Raw genomic sequence first — 13432 nt, 5'->3', positions numbered from 1 at the left:
TTTTAAATTTGAAAATGGACAATTCGGGAAAATATACAAGAGATAATAAAATGTCTAACAAAGTAAAAGAATTAATGGTAGATATGGGATTGATAGATATTTGGAAAAAAAATACATATGAATGATAGAGATTATTCATTTTATTCCTTTCGCCATAAGACATACTCAGGAATTGACATATTTTTACTGACAGCTCAAGTTCAATCCAGAGTTCAAATTAATGGCATGTACTATCTCAGAGCATTCTTCTTTATTACTGTCAATAATATATGAAGAAGAAAATGTTAGTGGATACAGGTGGAGATTGAATAGGTAGTGTTGAAAAGGAAAGATTTTTGTGATTTTGTAAGAAAACACTAAAGACTGGGTAAAGAATAAATTTGTTATATGGGATACTTTAAAGGCATATTTAAGAGGACAAATAATTAGTTATATGGTTAAATTAAAAAAAGGATTATTTAAAAGTAGACCAATTAGAAAAATAAATAACTGATTTAGAGAAAACAATACAACTTAGTCCAAATGAGGAAAAGAGGAAATCAATGGAAACAAAAAAGGTCATGTTGAATATGATACAAACATACAGAGTTGAAAGAGATAATATGCAAACTAAACAAAGGTGTTATGAACTAGGAGAAAGAGCTCATAAGGTGTTGGCATGGCAGTTAAAGAAAGAACAGGTATCCGTAAAACTGCAGAAGTTAATTCCTTCTCTCTCTCTCTCTGTGAGAGAAAACCTGTTTTACTCTCTCTGCTCGCAAAACCACATGAACTTCTCCAGACAGTCTGCAGCTCTGACAAGTTCTTTCATCTGTTGCCTTTTTGAATGCAACAGTCCATTAGTGAAGTCTCTTGGGCATTCTCCAAAGCTTTTGCAAAGGCTGTAGCACCCCGACATGTCTAGCATTAGCAGAGCTCCAGTATTTTAAATAAGATCTGTTTAAAAGTGTTTGTATGTGACCTACACTAAAAAGCCTGCCCCAATTTATCTCCCAAAAACACAACATAATCTGTCACAATATAAATTCAAGAAGAAATATGGTCAAAATTAATATTAAATATCAGATGGTTCAAGATATTTCTTTTTACATCAAATGTATTATACACCATATAAGTTGAACAAATTTAACCCAAATTTTTCTATTAAATGTTTTACATGTTAAAAAATAGGTTGGTAATTTTTTGCAATCAATGTGGTTGTCTGAAAAGGTAAAATAATTTTGAAAAGAATTGTGTGTGGTGCAAGAGAAGATATTAAAAGTAAAGATTAAATTAGATCCAAGAATTTTTTTCTTGAGTAATATATAAAGATATTAAGTTAGCGCTAGACAAATATAAAGGGAGTTTTTTGACTTTAGCCACAACAGTAGCGAGAAAGTGTGTAGCTAGAACGTGGAAAATGGAAAGTAATGTAAAAATAGAAGAATAGTTTTTAATGAAATAAAACATTGTCTCCCATTAGAAAAAAAAATTACTTACAATATGAGATGATAATTACTTATTTTGTCAAATTTGGGAGCCTTATGAGATTTATGGATATCAATTAATCCAGATTTTCTAATCCAACTCCCTCCTCAAAAATATGGTATTTACATCAAGAAACACATTGTGGTATAAATGTAATTATAGACATTACTATGAATGTGTTCTTTCTTTCTTCCTTTTTCTATCTGTAGGGGTTAGGGAGGCTGTATCTCTTTCTTTTTATTTGGCTTGGCTTCACGGACGAAGATTTATGGAGGGGGTAAATGTCCACGTCAGCTCCAGACTCGTTTGTGGCTGACAAGTCCGATGCGGGACAGGCAGACACGGTTGCAGCGGAAAATTGGTTGGTTGGGGTTGGGTGTTGGGTTTTTCCTCCTTTGTCTTTTGTCAGTGAGGTGGGCTCTGCGGTCTTTTTCAAAGGAGGTTGCTGCCCGCCGAACTGTGAGGCGCCAAGATGTATGGTTTGAGGCAATATCAGCCCACTGGCGGTGGTCAATGTGGCAGGCACCAAGACATTCCTTTAGGCACTCCTTGTACCTCTTCTTTGGTGCACCTCTGTCACGGTGGCCAGTGGAGAGCTCGCCATATAACACGATTTTGGGAAAGTGATGGTCCTCCATTCTGGAGACGTGACCCACCCAGCGCAGCTGGATCTTCAGCAGCGTGGACTCAATGCTGTCGGCCTCTGCCATCTCGAGTACTTCGATGTTAGGGATGAAGGCGCTCCAATGAATGTTGAGGATGGAGCGGAGACAACGCTGGTGGAAGCGTTCTAGGAGCCGTAGGTGATGCCGGTAGAGGACCCATGATTTGGAGCCGAACAGGAGTGTGGGTATGACAACGGCTCTGTATACGCTTATCTTTGTGAGGTTTATCAGTTGGTTGTTTTTCCAGACTCTTTTGTGTAGTCTTCCAAAGGCGCTATTTGCCTTGGCGAGTCTGTTGTCTATCTCGTTGTCGATCCTTGCATCCGATGAAATGGTGCAGCCGAGATAGGTAAACTGGTTGACCGTTTTGAGTTTTGTGTGCCCGATGGAGATGTGGGGGGGCTGGTAGTCAAGGTGGGGAGCTGCCTGATGGAGGACCTCTGTTTTCTCCAGGCTGACTACCAGGCCAAACATTTTGGCAGTTTCTGCAAAACAGGACGTCAAGCGCTGAAGAGCTGGCTCTGAATGGGCAACTAAAGCGGCATCGTCTGCAAAGAGTAGTTCACGGACAAGTTTCTCTTGTATCTTGGTGTGAGCTTGCAGGCGCCTCAGATTGAAGAGACTGCCATCCGTGCGGTACCGGATGTAAACAGCATCTTCATTGTTGAGGTCTTTCATGGCTTGGTATATGATATTGCAAGCTATTTTGAAATGTATGTATGATACTAACAAATAAAATTTTCTGGAAAAAAGTGCACATTCCAGATGTTATTCAAGGTATTTTGTGTACATTTTGGCTTGACCATGTAGAAATAACAGCACTTTTTATACAGAGTCCCCTCATTTTAGGGCACCATAATGTTTGGGACATTTGGCTTCACGGGTGTTTGTGAGTACTCAGGTATGTTTAATTGCTTCATTGGTCCAGGTATAAGAGAGCTAGGCTTGCTTTGAAGCTTTTGATCGCCTTTGGAGCCTGTGATTGCCATTTTTCAATGACGACTAGAGTTGTGCCAATGAGAGTCAAATAAAGGCTGTAAAACAAGGATAAAACAGTAAGAGACATCGCCCAAACCTTAGCATGACCAAAATCAACAGTTTGGAATATCATTAAGAAGAAAGAATGTACTGGTGAGCTCTGTCATCGCGAAGGGACTGGGAGGCCAAGGAAGACTCCACTGCTGATGGCAGAAGAATCTCACCATAATGAAGAAAAATCCCCAAACACCTGTCCGACAGATCAGAAACATTCTTCAGGGGGAAGGTGTGGATGTGTCAATGACTTCATGAACAGAAATACAGAGGCAGTACCTATAGATGCAAACTATGCCAGAGATGGTCTGCCCTGGTTCTTGGGCAGTTCCTTTACGCCTCCACACATTGCTTTTTCTGTCACTCTGATACAAGTTAATCTTGGTCTCATCTGTCCTCAAGGCCCCTTTCCAGAATTCTGCAGACTCTTTTAAATACATTGGCAAACTGTAATCTGGTTATCCTTTCTGTGGCAAGGGTGTTTGTCCTGGGGCACAAGATATCCCTTTTCTGGGGTTTCTATTTATTTATTTATTTTAAACAGCCTCAGTCCCCTCTCACATCCTGCTTCCGAGACCCAGTACCAGTCTTGTGCCAGTCTCTTGTCGTCTGCAACCTGGTGTGAGTCCTTTGACTGCCTGTGTGGGCTCCTTGCCTCAAGTCACCAACAGCCTGCCGTCTAAGTGTTCTCAGCTGCAGAGCCCCCCATTGGTCTGCCACCATGATCATCATCCCATGGGTCATCTCCTCTGTTTCTCCTTTTCAAATGGGGGTGGGGGGGGAGGGGGGAGGCTGTTCTCCCTGTTTTCTGGAGCCCTGCACCAGTTCTCTGTTTCTCTGGAGTCTGCAACCCATCAAGGCTGCTGCCAAACAAAGGCACCTCCATCTTGGGCTCAGACCCCATTTTAAATTAAATCACCGCCTGCTCCTTTAACTGGCCACTTAAAGTCTGTAGAGCTGTCAGTAGTTGGACTGGGTGGTAGAATCCTGCATAGAAGCAGTGTGTTTCCTCTCCTCCCTCTCTGTGGGTCCACACCAGCGACAGATGACCAGACTTTCAGAGGAATGTAATCAATAATAAACCCAAAGCCTTCTTTGACAACCCCACCAACTCCTGGGATCCAGGTTCATGACCTTCAAAGAGGAAAATGAGCATTCAGGAAGGTACTGAGACTCTCAACTCCATACTCTGCTTTAACCACTTCTGCTGAGCTTCTTTACGCTCCCAAGCTACCCCTCTTCCCCACCTCATCACGGATCTCCTAAACTGTGAAGTGTCATAGACACATGTGTCACAAGTGTCACATTGGCTTCATCTGTCATGTTAAGACTGACAAAATTGGACAAAAGTCAAGTTTTATGCCAGAGACTGCCCAAGAAGTAGAAGGAAAATGGAGAAGATGAACCTCCAGGACATCATTACCAGCAGTGCATCTGGTGCATGAAAAGAAAGTGTATTTTCATACCATCTTGTGAACATTTCTGCAGGGAGAAAAGACAATCTTGGGATTCAACGCCTTATTAAATTGATTTAATCTTCAGGACATTTGATCTTCAATCAACTTAAACTACAGTAATCTTTAAACTATTCCATCTGATGCTTTGCCAGGCTTGGATCAAACAAAAGTGGATTTTAAATCATAAAATGATTTTAGCGCATTCTCTTTTGTTTTTCATTGCCAAAAAAAAATCCAATTCTCATAGATTCCAGCAACAAAGCAGAAATCTTGCATGTAGCACGAAAATGTCCATTCCAAAGGTGAAGACTTGTGACATTCAGAGCTTCACCGATGTGAAGGGAAGGAAGAGTTGGCGTAGCGGTTAACGCCGCGCCTTTACAGTGCCATCAATTGGAACCGGACAGGGGCTCAAATCCCACACTGTCTGCAAGGAGTTAGTACGTTCTCCCCATGTCTGCGTAGGTTTTCCACGGTGGCCCTGGTTTCCTCCCATTGATCAAAACGTAGAGGAGGTGTAGGTTAATTGGGTGCAAATTGGGCAGCACTGACTTGTGGGCCAAAATGGCCTGTTACTGTGTTGTATATCTAAAAAATTTAAAAAAAAATGTTAATAGCATTTGCACCCAATGAGAACCAGGGGTTCACAGGGACTCTGATTTTTCTTTTCCTGGCCATCCCAAATAAATCCCTTTGTGTCATCCAAGATGTGCCTTACAGTGGCGACTTTTTTCATGCAACTCTGATGGGAATTGTCATATATTCCCATTCAGAACACTTAAAAGTCAAACCCATAAACATAAAAAAAGAATTTATCTGTGAATAATGATCACTAGCAGACTTTACAATTGACAGAACTGGAAGACTCTGTCAGACTGCAGCCAATGCACAGATAAGTTAAATACCACGGGAGTTTCAAACAGCCAACGACTGAGCCATTTTAATTTCTCAGGAGTCACGAGCAGCTGACGCACAAGCTACTTAAACACGATAGAAGATTTAAAGAGCCAGCAGACAGGCTATTTAAACCCTGCAAGAGTTATGAACAGCCAACCTTCAACCATTTAAAGAAGACCTGACCACATGGATGCAGTGGCAGGGGTGGGGGGGGTGGGGGGGGGGAGGGGGTGGCTACAAGCTAAGCTAAAACTCTGGGCCCTGAGGATTCCACTCCCAACCATCCTCCTGGCTGACTTGAGGAAGTCCTGTAATGGTTCTTCAGCCTCCTGTGACCATTTTCTAGCTGTCCTGACTTCTGGAGCCTCTCACTTTAAGCTCTGTCTGTTTCAAGGCAAAAGGAGCACAGCCAGGTGATCCGATTTGTCACAGTGCAGTCTCGGGAAGGAACGGTAGGCCTTCCCTATCTTGATGTAGCAGTGTTCAAATGTGCAGGTTACATGTTAGAGGCAGTTAGGCAGGGTTTTCTTGACACAGGCTGACTAAGATTTGTAGTGCGTCAGGCTGGGTTGTCTCTTGCTTACTGACCACATTGTGCAGCTCCGCAATGTAACGAACACTAAAATGTGTGTGTGCGCGAGTGTGTGCACACACACACACAGAGCCATCCAAGCCTTTATCCATCCGCTGTCAAGACTCAGGGCCCTAAAATTTCTCCTTTTGAATGAGATTTCAAACCTGTCAGGAGAAGTTGAAAGAGATTCCAATTCTATTTTGGAGAAAGCAGATGGCCAATGAATAACACTGAGATTTGGAGAGAGAATGCATCATCTGGAAAGTAAACACAATTTAAGAGCAAGAGTAGGCCACTTGGCTTCTTAAATGTGCTCTGACATTTAACTGATCTGACTGTAGCCTAAACTCCACATTCTTAAATGTCCGGAGCAATCCAAATGTTTCTCAATAACCTATCTACTTCTTCAGTAACTCTGCTTCTTTTGAGAAAGAATTGAGGAAGGACATTTCATAACTCTTGATTGTTCGAAAGAAAAATAAATCTTCTCATCTCTCTCTCACTAACTTGTTTTTAAAACAGAGATCTCAAATCTAGATTTTCCCACAAGAAGCTCTCCATGTTAACACCAATCAAGACTCTTCAAAACCTTGAATAGAGACACAAGATATTGCAGTTTGAGTGTCCCTGATGCAAAGTCCCGACAAGTCCTCCATCTCCTGCCAGCCCAGACAGATGCTGCTCAACCCCTGCTCAGTCTTAAATGTTGCAATCAAGTTATTTCAACTGGCTCTGAAGGCAATGGCAGTTGGCAGAAGAATAGCTTGCCAAGGGTCTGGGTCATGTTAACTGCTGTATTCAACGCTCCACCCCTTCCTGGAAGCATTTTTGGGAAAAATTAACGTTTGCTCATCTAGTTAACTGAATCTAACTTTGTATGTGCAAATAGGGTTGACATTTCCATTGCCTTTATATTCTCTTGCCCACAACCACCTTCCCACCTCCATCCTTCTAAGTCTGAAGCTTGACCCTATGGGGCCGGAGTAATTAACCCCTCCACCCCCTCACCACTTCTGATGATAAATAGACTTCACCCACCAAGGTCAACCAGAGGAGATGACTTCACTCTCTGGCCAGCACTGAATAACTTTCAGAACACAATGCCATGCATTTATTACTTGAGTTAATTTGCTAAAAGGGCATGCTTGTGTCCTGTTAAATTCAGTCTGGAACTCATATCCCTGTACCAGTTGGTAGAGTTGATCTCATTACTGCCTTTCCAGTTTGTTCATGAACTTGGAGGTAACAGATGCTCACTTAGAGATCACACCTCCAAGTGAGAAAGTTATGGATTCACAAACCCACCGTGGACATCGGACAACATAATTCAGGCCAGTAGCAAGAGTTCAGCACTGCCGGTGGTGCCAATATTTTGATGAGACTTTAAATGCAGGAACCAAGAGAAAGATCCAAAAGGTTCCTGAGAAAGTTTTCTCCAATGCACTGATCAATATTCATCCCTCATTTGATCTCCCATCAACATAGCGTTAGTGTGGAAGCATGCTTTACACGAATTACTGTAAAACAGGAACAATGGCAGTGTGCAACAGCCTCAAAATTTAATTTAGAGATACAGCACAGTAACGGGCCCTTCTTGCTCATGATCCCACACTCCCAATGACACCTACAGGATTGATTAACCTACTAATCCTATACGGCTTTGGAACGCGAAATTTCAGATTTATTGTCAGAGTACATATACGACATCACATAAAATCGTGAGATTCTTTTTTCTTGTGGGCACAGCAGAATTCCCACATTGATAGTGCAAAAAATAAACTGTGCACAGCATAAACAAGTAAACAAAGATCTATAAACAGATAACAAATGTAAACAAACTGACTGTGCAATACAGAGAGAACAAAAAGAAAATCAATAAAATGCACACAAGTCCTTAAATGAGTCCCTGATTGAGTTTGTTGTTGAGGAGTCTGATGGTGGAGGGGTAGCAGCTGTCCCTGAACCTGGTGATGCAAGTCTTGAGGCAACTAGACCTCTTTCCTGATGGCAGCAGCAGCGAGAACAGAGCGTGAGCTGGATGGTGTGGGTCCTTGATAATTGCTGCTGCTCTCCCACAGCAGCATTCCCTCAATAGTTGAGAGGGTTTTGCCTGTGATGTCCTGGGCTGTCTCCTCTACCTTTTCGAGGGCTTTACGTTCAGGGATATTGGTGTCCCCCTACCAGATCGTGATTCAGCCACTCAGCACACTTTTCACCACACTTCTGCAGAATTTTGCCAGAGTTTCTGGAGTCATATCAGACCTCCACAAACTCCTGAGGAAGTAGATGCACTGACGTGCTTTCTTCACGATGACATTGGTTTAATATTGAGTTCAGGAACAGTCCTCCAAGATAGTGACTCCCAAGAATTTAAATTCGCTCACTCTCTCCACCTCTGGTCCCCCAATGATCACTGAATTGTAAATCTCTGGCTTTCCTGAAGTCAACAATCAGCTTCTTAGTTTTGGAGACATTGAGTGCAAGGAAACCTGAGCACCTCCTGCCAACCTAAACCTCCACACTTTCCCTCATCGCACTCCATCTACCACCATTACCCTATTCTTGTCTCTTTGTTAAACGCCCCATGCCTCCTTGCAGTTTCCTTACTCCCACACACAGGTTGCTTGGTAGCATACTGACATCATGTCCTGGATGGAGAGGTCTGCACCATAAACCTGGAGGCTGTCCAAATCGTACCGCTGAATAATTTAAATGCAAGTTACTAACTAAATGTGGAATGATGTATCTAGTCTCAGTAATGGCAGTCATGATAATCAAACTGTTCAACAATGTTCTTTTGAGGAAGGAAATCTGCTGTCACCCAGTCTGGCCTGTGTTTTGACTCCGGGGTCCAAATAACTCTTAGTAAGAGTTATTCAAACAGCTACTATGAACAAAGTTCCTCCAAACCACTCCGCTGGCTAAATATTTGCTCCCATCTTCAACAAAGATTTGTGTGTTACTTGAGAGAACATTTACTTTTACAATTTTAAATTTGTATTTACATTTTTATTTTATTTATTCAAATGACTTACTGAATGGTCCTGGAAGCTAATCATTTGAGGGGTCATGATGATGATGAGAATTTATTGTAATAGACATAATTCCCAGAAAGTGGTGTCACAGGTGGATAAGGTTGTAAAGAGAGCTTTTGGCTTTCATAAATCAAAGTACAGGCATGCAACGCTTACTTTCTGTGAAATTGGGTGTTATGTGATGTGGACGTTGTGTGAGGACCATATTGTAGACTTAGCAAAGTGATATGGGATACTATAGGGTACCTGTAAACATTTTATTTGTAAATAGGGACATGGGGCTGTTGGGAGAGAGCGGGGCAGAGGGATCAGTATGGGGACCAATACAGGGCTATGGGCAGAGAGCAGGGCAGTGTGATCAATGTGGGGACGGACTCGGAGCTGTGGGCAGAGAGCGGGGCAATGTGATCAGTGTGGGGACCGATACAGGGCTGCGGGGAGAGAATGTGCCAGTGGGATTAGTGTGGGGACCGACACAGGGCTGTAGGGAGAGAGTGGGTCAGAGGGATCAGTATGAGGACCAATACAGGGCCGTGGGCAGAGAATGGGGCAGTGGGATCAGTGTGGGAACTGACTTGGGGCTGTGGGGAGAGTGGGGCAATGGAATCAGTTTGGGTATAAAGTATACAATTTCCTATAGCTAGCGATCACTTTTGCTAAATTTTTCTAAGGGGATGCTCCCTCCGTGACTCCCTTGTCCACTCCTCCTTCCCCACCAACATTCCCATTCTACTGCATCTGGTGTTCCTGTTGTAGTCTCCTCCACATCGGTGAGACTGCACACAGAATGGGAGATCGCTTTGTTGAGCACCTCAGCTGTGTCCACCACAATAGCATGGATCTCCAAGTGTCCACCCATTTCAATTCCCCATCTCATTCCCTTGCCGACATGTCTGTCCATGGTCTCATGCACTGCCAGACTGAGACCACCTATAAATTGGAGGAACAACACCTCATCTTCCGACTGGGCACCCTCCAACCAGATGGCATTAATATCGATTTCTCTGGCTTTTGTTAAATTTCCCCCCTCCCCCACCACCATCTCTCCATTCCTTGTCTCCTTTTGCACAGACATGATAAATTCTACCTAGTCCCTTATCACATCCAATTAACACCTTTTGTTGGACTGGATCCTTACCCCATCATTTGAATTCGGAGACTTTGAGATTTCCTGCTTGTGCCTTTTCTGATTTTTCCTTGAGGAGGGGATTAAGCCCAAAACATCTCCAATATATCTTTGTCTCCTATAGACTTAGTAAAACGGTTCAACACAACCTAGAAAGGCCAAAGGGCCTGTTGCTCTGCCGTAATGTTCTATGGTTCGAACAACAATGTACAGATGAACCAAAATTCTTACTTGCTGCATCCACCTGTAATAACATAAATGTAATTGCATAACATACCGAGCCAGTAAAAGAGACAGCAAGTTTGAAAGGTTAGATAAATAAGTACATATAGTTGCAGTGAAGAATAAAAAGTGACATTTCAATGTAGCGCAGACAGATCTTTCGAACATTATGGAACACTTTATGGATAGGGTGAGGGTTGTTCAGGGAGGTTAAATTGGGTTGTACAGGGTGAGGGTTGTTCAGGGAGGATAAAGTGGGTTGTACAGGGTGAGGGTTGTTCAGGGAGGTTAAATTGGGTTGTACAGGCTGAGGGTTGTTCAGGGAGGATAAATTGGGTTGTACAGGGTAAGGGTTGTTCAGGGAGGATAAAGTGGGTTGTACAGGGTGAGGGTTGTACAGGAAGGTTAAATTGGGGATGGGCAATAAATGTTGTCTCTGACAATCATTTTCAGGTCCTGTAAATAAATTAGAAAAAGGTGTCCCAAAAGGCGTTCAACTGTCAGAATATTTGGATCTGTTTTACACATATATATATATATATATAAAAATAGATAGATGAATGAATAATTAAATAAAAACTTAAAATAAGAATAAATAAAAATGTAAATACAAGTTTAAAATTGTAAAAGTAAATTTTCTCTTAAGTAACACACAAATCTTTGTTGAAGATGGGAGCAAATATTCAGCCAGCAGAGTGGTTTGGAGGAACTTTGTTCATAGCAGCTGTTTGAATAAAGTTGTGCTTGAATAAAATGGCGTCATCCAGGATGAAGAACTGATTGATACCACTCACTGTGGGGGTGACTCTCTTCAAGGGTTTCCTTATCTCTGCTTAGTAAGAATCTTTCTTTATGAGTATATTATTAAGTATATTCGTAAGACTTTATCTATAAATTTGGGGGAAGGGATTAATTATAATGTTATTGTTCAACTTTTGGTCGGGACCTTGGAGGGGGAGGAACCTGCAGATGCAGCTAACGGTTAAATGTTTTCAAAGAATGTGAGTGAAAATAAAGTAAAATGCTTTAAGGTTTATATATTCATGCAAGTGAAGTTTGTTCAGTGTAAGAACAAAGTAGTTATTTTGTATTTTAAACAGTTTATTCTTGATGCAGGTGTATTAGTTATGCATTATAAGAGTAAGTCTCAAGCAACTGGAAAATTCACTTATCTGGCATCTACCAATCCCTCGGGTGCCAGATACCAGGAGTTTTAATGCATCTAATATCGTATTAAATGAAAAAAATTGTGAATAATGAAAACCCAGAACCAAATGCTGTAGTCTCATTAACTGCAGGTGGCCAGCTATGTTATTCTGCTCTGTAAACCTTCAGTTCACCCACACCTGAGAACTGACACTAAAGGTGATTTTGCCTTTGCTTTAAGGCTGACTAATTTTGTGGATAAAAAAAAACCAAAGTTACCTTTTTATGGAGCAGCTGCTCTTGCACCCCATTAATTAAGCGCAGCACCTCATCATGTCCTCTGGAGCTCATGGAGGCGGTGCAACTGGTGCCGTGGAGACAATGTCATTCCCACGCACCCAGCATGGAAAGAACCATATAGTGGAGAATGGCGAACAGGTAGGAAAGTTGATTGCAATGTTTTCAGCCAGTCTTAGTGCCCATGCAGAAATCCTGCACGCTGTCGGCATTTTAAAATTCCCACTCCTGTGTCTCAGGCTGGCGATGTCATCAGCCCACCCCCTCCCCCCCACCCCCAGCCAGCCGTTTCCAGTGGCAGTACATTCATGATGCATGGCAGAGTGCTGCGCTCTGCCGCTGACACTAGGTTGAAGGGGGATTGGAGTTGGCGCCATGGAGCATTTGAGGGTAAGTTCTGCAACCTAAGAGCAGAGAATTTCCACCTTTGCATTCGCATTTTTTTTTACTCTGTGAAAGGGCCTTCGGATATTTGTTTATCCTGATCAGATGAAGCATGCAGTCATCATAACTTGAGAACCATGAGTATTGTGGTGGAGAGTTGTGGAACACAGCCAACAAGGTATCCAACACACACAGGAGTGAGGTAAGACAGTGACATTCCTGCTATTGGCACTGTCAAAACCTTTCAGAAATCTTCCACTACAGCGATAATGTTAATGATAATTTTAATACAGAAATTCTTACTTGCTGCAGCCACACTGGTACTTTTGTTTTTAAAAAAACAAAATCACTCCAATATGGAAAGAAGATAATAAATATAAAAGATAGCTGAAAATAAATATTCAGTCAGAGCTCATGCAAGAAAAAATAAATAGCTATTCAACAGCACAGATCAGTTCTTTTATGATGCTGGAAGTACTTCATGGTTGGGGAGTTTGCGGAGGTTTGGTATGATACTAGAAACTCTGGCAAATTTCCACAGAGGTGTGGTGGAAAGTGTGCTGACCGGCTGTGTTACAGTCTGGTTTGGGGGCACCAAAACTCCTGAGCATAAAGCCCTCCAAAAGGTAGTGGTCACAGCCCAGGACATCACAGGCAAAACCCTCCCCACCATCAAGAACATCTACAAGGAACGCTGCCGTCGGAGAGCAGCAGCAATCATCAAAGACCCACACCATGCAGCATGCGCTCTGTTCTTGAGTTCTTTTTAAAACAATTAGATTTATTAATTAAGCAAACAGCATGTAGGACAGAACATGCATGCACCAGACCTCTGTGGAAGCATCCATCTTGAATCTACCCAAGATGCCACATTCTCTGACTCCTCCTGGTGGTAGCACCCTATCACTACAAAAGGGTCTTCAGTTTTTCCAGAGGGGTAAACCAATAACTGTGGTGGTACACCACCGGCCTTCTGCAGGGGGCCACATCTGTACCTGCAGGACTTTACCGCCAGTCTACTGCAGGGGGAAACCTCTGTACCTGCAGGACTGTAAGGGGACAGGACAACACCTGGCCAGCTGTCAATCAGTTGGCCTGAATGGATCAAGCCCCACCCGGTCGGGTGTCAA

This window comes from Narcine bancroftii, chromosome 5 (assembly GCF_036971445.1).
Source record: "Narcine bancroftii isolate sNarBan1 chromosome 5, sNarBan1.hap1, whole genome shotgun sequence".
NCBI lineage: Eukaryota > Metazoa > Chordata > Chondrichthyes > Torpediniformes > Narcinidae > Narcine > Narcine bancroftii.
The sequence above is the reverse complement of the archived record's forward strand: the minus strand, read 5'-3'. Positions refer to the sequence as shown.